At 44.6% G+C, this 9,130-nt stretch overlaps 1 long non-coding RNA gene across 1 annotated transcript in view; it reads left to right on the forward strand.

Moving 5' to 3' along the window:
* LOC131199538 (uncharacterized) overlaps window positions 1–8,323 on the forward strand; it is a 24,019-nt gene extending 15,696 nt beyond the window's left edge. Inside the window, exon 3 of the long non-coding RNA XR_009155359.1 lies at window positions 7,767–8,323. This is a non-coding gene — a long non-coding RNA (uncharacterized LOC131199538). The remainder of the gene's footprint in view (window positions 1–7,766) is intronic.
* Window positions 8,324–9,130: the final 807 nt, after the last annotated feature.

The following is a 9,130-nucleotide window of genomic DNA, read 5'->3' on the forward strand; positions in this document are numbered from 1 at the left end:
GATAGAGAGAGAGAGAGAAAGAAAGAAAGAAAAGTTTTTTTTTAATTTATTTATTTACATTTATACCCCGCCCTTCTCCGAAGACTCAGGGCGGCTTACACTATGTCAAGCAATAGTCTTCATCCATTTGTATATTATATACAAAGTCAACTTATTGCCCCCCAACAATCTGGGTCCTCATTTTACCTGCCTTATAAAGGATGGAAGGCTGAGTCAACCTTGGGCCTGGTGGGACTTGAACCTGCAATAATTGCAGGCAGCTGTTGTTAATAACAATTTTGTGGTTTCCCGGTGTTTTTTTTACAACTGGTTCTCTGCCCTAATGACCAGGTGGGTAGGCGTGGCTAGGGGGAGGTCATGTGACTGGGTGGGAGTGAGTGACATGGAGTTGGCCACGCCCACCCAGGTTTTGTGGCTCCCGGTGTGTTTTTTTTTTTCCTATGGGAAACGGGTCCAAATGGCTCTTTGGGTGTTTAAGGTTGCAGACCCCTGCCCTAAACAAGGTGTTGTAAGTTTTGAGCTACCTGTATTACTGTTTTTTTTTTCCCTTCACATTTTTCCCCCTGTTTTCTTTCTTTCGATTCACCTTCGATGGATTTGTGATGGTTGGACTGTCAGGTGTGTTTTGCACTTCCGTTTTGCACTTTTGCACGGAGAAAAGACGCTGTCCTTTTAGCCAAAGGAGAGAGGATGGAAACCTGACCTGCTCACCTGCCTGTCATTAAAAATTTACTGGAGATGCTGGAATAACTCTTCCATGCCGCCTGTAGAAAGCGGTTCAAGACCAGCCATGGCCTCGAGTGGCTCCATCTGCTACGAATGTGCTTTTTAGATTTAATTGCTCCGAGTTTCCTTGCAATTGCAGAAAACACCCGGGCAAATATAATAGCTGGGGTTGCGGGAAAATGGACGTTTATTGGCCGGAAACATTTTGAATTCTACTTTATAATTGCAGAGTTTAAATTATACATTCGGAGGAAGGGACGTTCGCCACAAACCACAATGTTCCCCCGATTTCAAAACCTAGATTTTAGATGGCCAGTCGGAGTCCTTAACTCCTGGGAAGGTTGCTCGAAGCTCCAAGTCACACGGGAAAAAAATCAACACAGAAGGACGACATCAAAATTTAGGGATGTGCTAGTGAGGCAGTGAGGACATTTGGAATACAGGGACTCCTTGACTTACAGCAGTTCATTTAGTGACCGTTCGGAGTTGCAACAGTTATTTTCACGTTTATGAATGTTGCAGCATCTCTATGGTTATGTGATCGAAACTCAGGTGCTTGGAAACTGGCATGTATTTATGACGGTTTCTGGGTCCTGGGGTCACGTGATCTCCTTTAGCGACCTTCGGACAAGCAACGAGGAATCCAGATTCATTTAACAACCGGGTTGCCAACTTATCGACTGCGGCAATCCGCTTAACAACATTGGCGGGAAACATCGCGAAATGTGGCAAAACTCAACTTAACAAATATCTAAATACTTAGCCACAGAAATGTTTAAGCTCAATTGTGGTCATAAGTCAAAACATACCGTATCGTATCGTAATTGTATTTATTTTCCTTTTTTAAGACTCTTGGCTCTTCTTTTTTTTTTTTTTTTTTGCTTGCTGCTCTCAAGCTTTCTGCTTTCTGTAATCAAGAGGACTAGCAACTTGGCTTTCCAGATCTGTCCAAATACCAGTCTGCAAATCCTCCCCCATTGCTGAGCGTTAATAGATAACTAATCGTTAGACCTGGAATGTGAAGCTTAAAACAATTTGTCTTTTTCTGAATTCCTCTCTTTGATTTAAAAAAAAAAAAACCTTGTTTGCTTTCACATTCCTTCTCTTCTTATCTTGTTCGATGGCAGGTTGAACAAATTAACTCCTAGGATGAAAGTCCTTGTATTTCTACTCAGCTCTGGGTGCCGCTGCTTGGAGCCGGCTCTAATTTTTTTCTGCCTTGAGAACAAAACTCCCGGAATTCTCAGCAAAGATACACTTTTGGGGGGGGATTCTGGGAGTTGTAGTTGCAACTCTGCTGGGTGCAGGCATTGTGGATCTAAGCGCCTGGTGATGGGATCTGCAACTCATGGGAGATTTTGATTTTTAATAAAACGGGTTAGTTGGGAAAGTGGTTACCTGACTGGTGGATTTTTTGCCACCTTTAGTTAACATGGCTACTCCTTGTTTAACGACAGGTTGCGTAGCAATTGTTCAACGCGACAACAGACCCCCACCCCCCCGCCCTAAAAATACTTGGCAAATTGCATTATGGTTTGCGGTACCGCACAGTTACTTGACCGCAACTTATATATCTAATTTTAATTCCATTTAATTCTTTGGAGGTTATCTAGTCCAACCCCCTGGTCAAGCAGGAAACCCTGAACCATTCAGGACAAACGGCTGTCCAGTCTCTTCTTAAAAACCTTCAGTGATGGAGCACCCACAACTTCTGGTGGCAAGCGGTTCCACTGGTTCATTGTCTTCACTGTTAGGAAATTCCTCCTTAGTTCTAAGTTGCTTCTCTCCTTGATCCATTGCTTCTTGTCCTGCCTTCAGGGGCTTTGGAGGATAGCCTGATCCCCTCTTCTTTATTTTTATTTATTAATTACGTTTAATAGATTTAATTTGTTAAATTTATTTTAATAAATTTGATTATCATTTGACCATCAAGCGACGCTGAGATACAGGCCTCGACTTATGACCAAAATTGAGCTCAAAAAAGGGCGTTGGTAAGCGTGGTGGTTTAAGGCGGTGCCTCGTTTTACAGCCTTTTCAGCACCGTTGTTAAGCAGATCATTGCAGCCGTTAAAAGACTCACGTGGGCATTAAGTGAATCTAGCTTCCCCCTCCCCCGATTGACTTGGCTTGTTGGAAGCCAGTTGGGAAGGTCAAAATTGCTGATCACACGACAGTAAAATGGTGATATTGGACTGAATTTATGGATCCTGGCATTAAAAAGGATTACAGAGGAAGTGAAAAAAAATAAATCAATAAATAACACCATAAAACAGCAAAAAAAAAAAGGAGGAAGGAGAAAGGAAGGGGGGAAGATTGGTGCAGATGAAACCTGGAAAGAAATTGAAAAAGAAATTAGCTTCCAGGTTTTTTTCTAAGCAGCTTTTGACTTCATTAACTTAATGCTACTATTAATAATAACATTAACTTAACGCTGCTATTAATAATTGAGATTTAAGACTTAATTAATGGCTAAGCACCGATATTAATACAGGTAATCCTCGACTTACGACCACAATCGAGCCCCAAATTTCTGCTCCTTAAGGGAAACATTGGTTAAAGGAATTTTGCCCCCGTTTTACGACCTTTCTTGCCAACGTGGTTAAGTGAATCACTGCAATTGTTAAGTTAGTAAGACGGCTGTGAAGTGAATCTGGTTTCTCCGCCCTTGACTTTGCTTTTCAGAAAGTGGCAAAAGGGGATCACATGACTCCGGGACACTGTAACCGTCATAAATATGAACCAGTTTGCACGCGTTGGAATTTTGATCGCGTGACCCTGGAGATGCTACCATGGTTGTCATCATCCTCTTTGTTTAACGACCCCATAATCCCTTGCAATGGGATGGAGTCTTGGTATTTGAATGAAGCAGAGTGTTTCCTGGCCAGATGCCTTTCCTATTGCCAATGCGGAGTTTTGTTCAGCAGATATATTCTCATTGTGTTGTGTCTGCGGGCCCTGAACCTGGCCTCCTGGCAGAGAGTGACTCGGAGTCACTCTGCAGGACCTTCCTCTCTGGCTCCATTCCAGGTTCCAGAGGCAGGTCAGGTGGTGGAGGAGGAGCTGACAAGGCCTCTTTCCCCCGACCCCTCCTCCTCTTCCCTGGCAACGCCCCAAGAGCCAGCTGAGGAGGATCAATCTTGGCTCGATGCAAGGCAGCGATGCCGAGGGAAATGTGCGCAGCAAAGGAAAGGGAGGGACCGGCCCAGGGAGTGCTGAGTCACGGAGCCACATGCCACAGGGTATAAAAGTGGGTGGAGCTGCCATTGGACTTCGTGACGGACAAAAACTGACTTTTGGAAACTTTGGCTGCTTTATTGCGAGACTCAGGAATTGGCTTCTGGATTTCTGTTTATTTCTGAACTCTGGGTTGCTCCAGCAACGGACCGCAGTTGCACTGAAGAGATAGGAGGACTTGGCAGGCGATCGCAGGTTCGTTGCCAGAACTGATATCTGTAGCAAGAATAAATTGCTGACAAATATAGTCAGCTCGCGTGTCTTTTTGGTTTTGGTTGAGGGGGACAGAACACATTGTGCCCAGAGAGAGAAATATCTGCCTCTACCTAGAATCAAACTCACAGCCTCCGGATTGTGAAGCGAGAGCTCCACCTCTAGGCTACCGTACCACTCCCATTGCTACCACGGTCGTAAGTGTGAAAAACGATCATAAGTCCTTTTTTTCAACGCCGTTGTAACTTCCCTCAGTACCTAAGTGAATGTTTGCAAGTCAAGGATACCGTCAAACTCTGCAAATTGGTTTATTTCTTTCCAGATTTGCACCTCAGCCATTTATCGTTCTTTATCCCTCCGGCTAACCATCGTAAAAATGTAGCTGCTGATATTAAAGCGGTAAAATATGCCAACTGACAAAACAAGGGATGCTGTCAAAGCCATAAATCCAATGGCAGAGAAAATAAATTGATGATTAAGTTTGTTAGAAAGGAAGCAGGACATTTCCCTCGGTGCCAAAATGCAAATAAAGGAGACATCTCTTGGAAGGAACCCAAGTTAATGTAGGATCCTACATTTTATTTTTTTCTTTTAGAAAAAGCTTGATTTATTCTTCCGCTGGCAAATTTGCAATTATTTCCAAAGCGTTGTAAAACGAAGATGTCTTTTTGGCTAAATGGGGCAGCTATAAAACCAATCCAAGTGAAAAAGGAGCAAATGCTTAGCCCCCTTGCTTCCAATCATGATCCATTTAAATGTTTTCAGGAACCGTATGCTGAGGATATAACGGAATAACAGAGTGGGAAGGGACCTTGGAGGTCTTCTAGTCCAACCCCCTGCTCAAGCAGGAGATCCTACATCATTTCAGACAAATGGTTATCCAATCTCTCCCACAACTTCTGGAGGCCGTGGTAGCTCAGGCTGGTAAGAAGCCTGTTATTAAAACACAGCAGCCTGCAATTACTGCAGGTTCAAGCCCGGCCCAAGGTTGACTCAGCCTTCCATCCTTTATAAGGTAGGTAAAATGAGGACCCAGATTGTTGGGGGGGCAATAAGTTGACTTTGTAAATATACAAATAGAATGAGACTATTGCCTTACACAATGTAAGCCGCCCTGAGTCTTCGGAGAAGGGCGGGATATAAATGTAAATAAATAAATAAAAAAAGGCAAGCAGTTCCGCTGGTTAATTGTTAGGAAATTTCTCCTTATTTCCAGGTTGAATCTCTCCTTGTTCAATTTCCATCCATTATTCCTTGTCTTTAGGGGTGAAATGCTCCCGATTTGGACCAGATCACCCGATCCAGTAGCGATGGCGGCGGGTTGCTTCTCTCCTTGCTTAGTTTCCACCCATCACTTCTTGTCCTAACCTCAGGTGCTTTTGGAGAATAGAATAACAGAATAATAAGAGTTGGAAGGGGCCTTGGAGGTCTTCTAGTCCAACCCCCAGCTCAGGCAGGAAACCCTACACCACTTCAGACAAATGACTATCCAATCTCTTCTTAAAAACTTCCAGTGTTGGAGCATTCGCAACTTCTGCAGGCAAGTCGTTCCACTGGTTAATTGTCAGGAAACTGTTTCTCCTTAGTTCTAAGTTGCTTCTCTCCTTGCTTAGTTTCCATCCGTTGCTTCTTGTCCTGCCTTCAGGTGCTTTGGAGAACCGACGGTCCTCGACTTATGACCGGTCGCTTAGCGTGGACTTCCCGGTGTTGTTGAAGCCCACCTGTCTTAAAGGGGCCGCGTTTGGAGAAAGAAGCCGGGATTGCAAGGGGAATAAACCCTGAAGGCTACAAACCGTGGCTTAGACCCCCCCCAACTGCGTTTCTGCAAAAAAAAAAGAAAAGGAAAAAAAAAAAGCCCATTTAGCCAAGCAGCCCCACCTCCACACCTCCAGTCCCTCAACGGATCTATCTTTTTTTAAACTGTTTACTCTGCCTGGCTGCAAAATGACCTTGACTTCCTCGCGGCTGGAGCTGCAAATCCTCAGATCCTATTATCCCTTCCAGGAGGGGATGGAAGCCGTGTTTAGAGCCATCGCTGTGCCAGCAGGCTGGCAGGGCTTAAAAGCAGAGCCGTGCCACCGAGTCACCCTGCTGGGTACCCGCCTTTGACCGCTTCAAATGCCAGGCTCCCTTGCTGGGGGAGAGACACACACACACCCCTTGTGAATTCTGCTCTCTCTATTCATTTATTGAAAGGTAAAGGTTCCCCTCGCGCATCTGTGCTAGTCGTTCCCGACTCTAGGGGGCGGTGCTCATCTCCGTTTCAAAGCCGAAGAGCCAGCGCTGTCCGAAGACGTCTCCATGGTCATGTGGCCGGCATGACTCAACGCCAAAGGCGCACCGAACGCTGTTCCCTTCCCACCAAAGGTGGTCCCTATTTTTCTAACTTGCATTTTTTACCTGCTTTCGAACTGCTAGGTTGGCGGAAGCTGGGACAAGTCATGGGAGCTCACGCCCGTTACGCAGCACCAGGGATTCGAACTGCTGAACTGCCGACCTTTCGATCCACAAGCTCAGCGTCATGCCTACGACGGTACTAGAATTGACCATCTCCTGGTGATTGGCCCAAAGTGGCCCCAGTGGCTTTCATGCCTAAGGCGGTACTAGAATTCACCATCTCCTGGTGATTGGCCCAAAGTCACCCAGTGGCTTTCATGCCTAAGGCGGTACTAGAATTCACTATCTCCTGGTGATTGGCCCAAAGTCAAGCCCCTGGCTTTCATGCCTAAGGCGGTACTAGAATTCACAGCCTCCTGGTTTCTCGGCCAGCAGCTCAACCACTAGACCAAAGTAGTGGTTTGTGGAATAAGCCACATTCATAATTCCTCATCCTGCACTCAAATGATGGGTTTATCTTCTCAAGATCTCTATCCCTGTTTTTCTCCAGGTTCTTACAGAGGGATGTCCTTTGGTTTTATCCCCCACACACCCCTGCAAGGTAGGCCCGAGTGGGAGAGAACAATTTGCCCCAAAGTCACTCAGTAAGTATGCAGGGTTGAGCGTCTATTTGAATCCGAGCCTCCTTGGCGCCTGCCACACATCTCGACCACAAAACACCCCACAGGGTCTAATAATGCCAATTACTGGGTGTTAGCTGCGGCGTTTAAGCAAGATTTGGGGTTAATCTCAACAAGCGACGCAACGTACTATTTGTGCAATTATTTTTTTTTGCCTCTGCCAAGGTTGAGTTGCGGTTAAGGTGTTGCTGGGAAGATCGCTGTCACAACAAGGAACGGATTAGGGCATGTCAGTTTCTCCCTGTAGAAGGGACGTTCCCCAAAGGATGGTCAAAAGAAATCAAAATGGACTCTGATCGCACGGCAATCCTACCTTTGCCGTGACACCTGAAACTCGTATTTCATTACTTGGATCCAAGTTTATGGAATAATTTAAAAAAAAAGAATTAAAACCTCTAGATCAGGGGTCTCCAACCTTGGCAACTTTAAGACTTGTGGACTTCAACTCCCAGAGTTCCAGAACTCTGGGAGTTGAAGTCCACAAGTCTTAAAGTTGCCAAGGTTGGAGACCCCTGATCTATACTCTGAATAAGATATTAATATTATTAAATTTTATTTTGTCGCCTATCTCTCCAGGGGGCTACCTAATCCTATCAGAAGAAACCAACGTGAAAAAGAAAAATAAATTCTTTAATAATTTCTTATTTAAAAAAAACATATATCAAAACACTTCGTCCTTGATGGTTGCAGCATCACATGACTTTGTGATCTTCCAAGATGGCTTCCAACCAAGAAAGTCAGCGCGAGAATCCAGATTCACTTAACAGTTGTGTGACTCACTTAAAAACGGCAATGATACGCTGAAGGCCTGGGACAAAAATCACTTTTAACAACTGTTTTGCTAACCAACTGGTCCCCGTTTTGGCCCTGAGTTGAGGAATAGTTGTAGTTACTCAAGATTATTGAGGGGTCTCTGTGGCTCAGACTGCTAATGCAGTCTGTTATTAACAGCAGCTGCCTGCAATTACTGCAGGTTCTAGTCCCACCAGGCCCAAGCTTGACTCAACCTTCCATCCTTTATAAGGTAGGTAAAATGAGGACCCAGGTTGTTGGGGGCAATAAGTTGACTTTGTATATAAATATACAAATAGGATGAAGACTATTGCTAACATAGTGTAAGCCGCCCTGAGTCTTCGGAGAAGGGCGGGATATAAATGCAAATAAAAAAATAATTATTATTGGCTAGGAATCAACCTCACAAGGGGGTGATTAGACAACAATGAACGGGTCTCTTTTGTGGGAATATAAATGGTTTACCTGTCCAGTTGTGTCCAATTCTAGGGTACGGTGCTGTTTCTTAGCTGTGGGAGCCATCATTGTCTGAAGATATTTTCCGTGGTCAGGTGGCCAGCATGGCTATACCTCAAAGGCGCACAGAACGCTGTTACTTTCCCACCGAAGTGGTACCTATTTATATACTCACCTTTGCATGCTTTCGAACTTCTGGATGGGCAGGAGCTGGAGCCAGGGAAGGGAACTCACCCCGTCAGTGAGCGCTCGGGTCTCGAACCTCAACAGTTAGCTTTCCAACTGACAAGCTTGGGATCTTTTAACTAATTGGCTTAGAAGACTTAGTATAACTTTATTGTCACTTTGAGTGTACACTAATCGGCATACATTAAAAATGAAATTTTGTTCCGTACAGCTCTCAAAAGGGTCACCACCTCCAATATGTACTACATAAACATGACAAAATAAATAAATACAAAATTATGGATATACCCACAGAGAACACAGTCTAGTTCGGATGTAACAAAGCTCTTACAGATTCTGGAAGTCCGGCTAGAAAAGCTTTGAAACCTCCTCCCAGAGGTTAGCAACAGAAACAGACCATGAAGAGGTTGTGCGGGATCTCTAACAATGTTTCAAGCTCTTAGCACATAGCACTTACAAGCAGTATCCTGAATAACAGAAAGCGATCTTCTCTACTGTACTCATTA

Source organism: Ahaetulla prasina, chromosome 5 (assembly GCF_028640845.1).
Source record: "Ahaetulla prasina isolate Xishuangbanna chromosome 5, ASM2864084v1, whole genome shotgun sequence".
Classification (NCBI taxonomy): domain Eukaryota; kingdom Metazoa; phylum Chordata; class Lepidosauria; order Squamata; family Colubridae; genus Ahaetulla; species Ahaetulla prasina.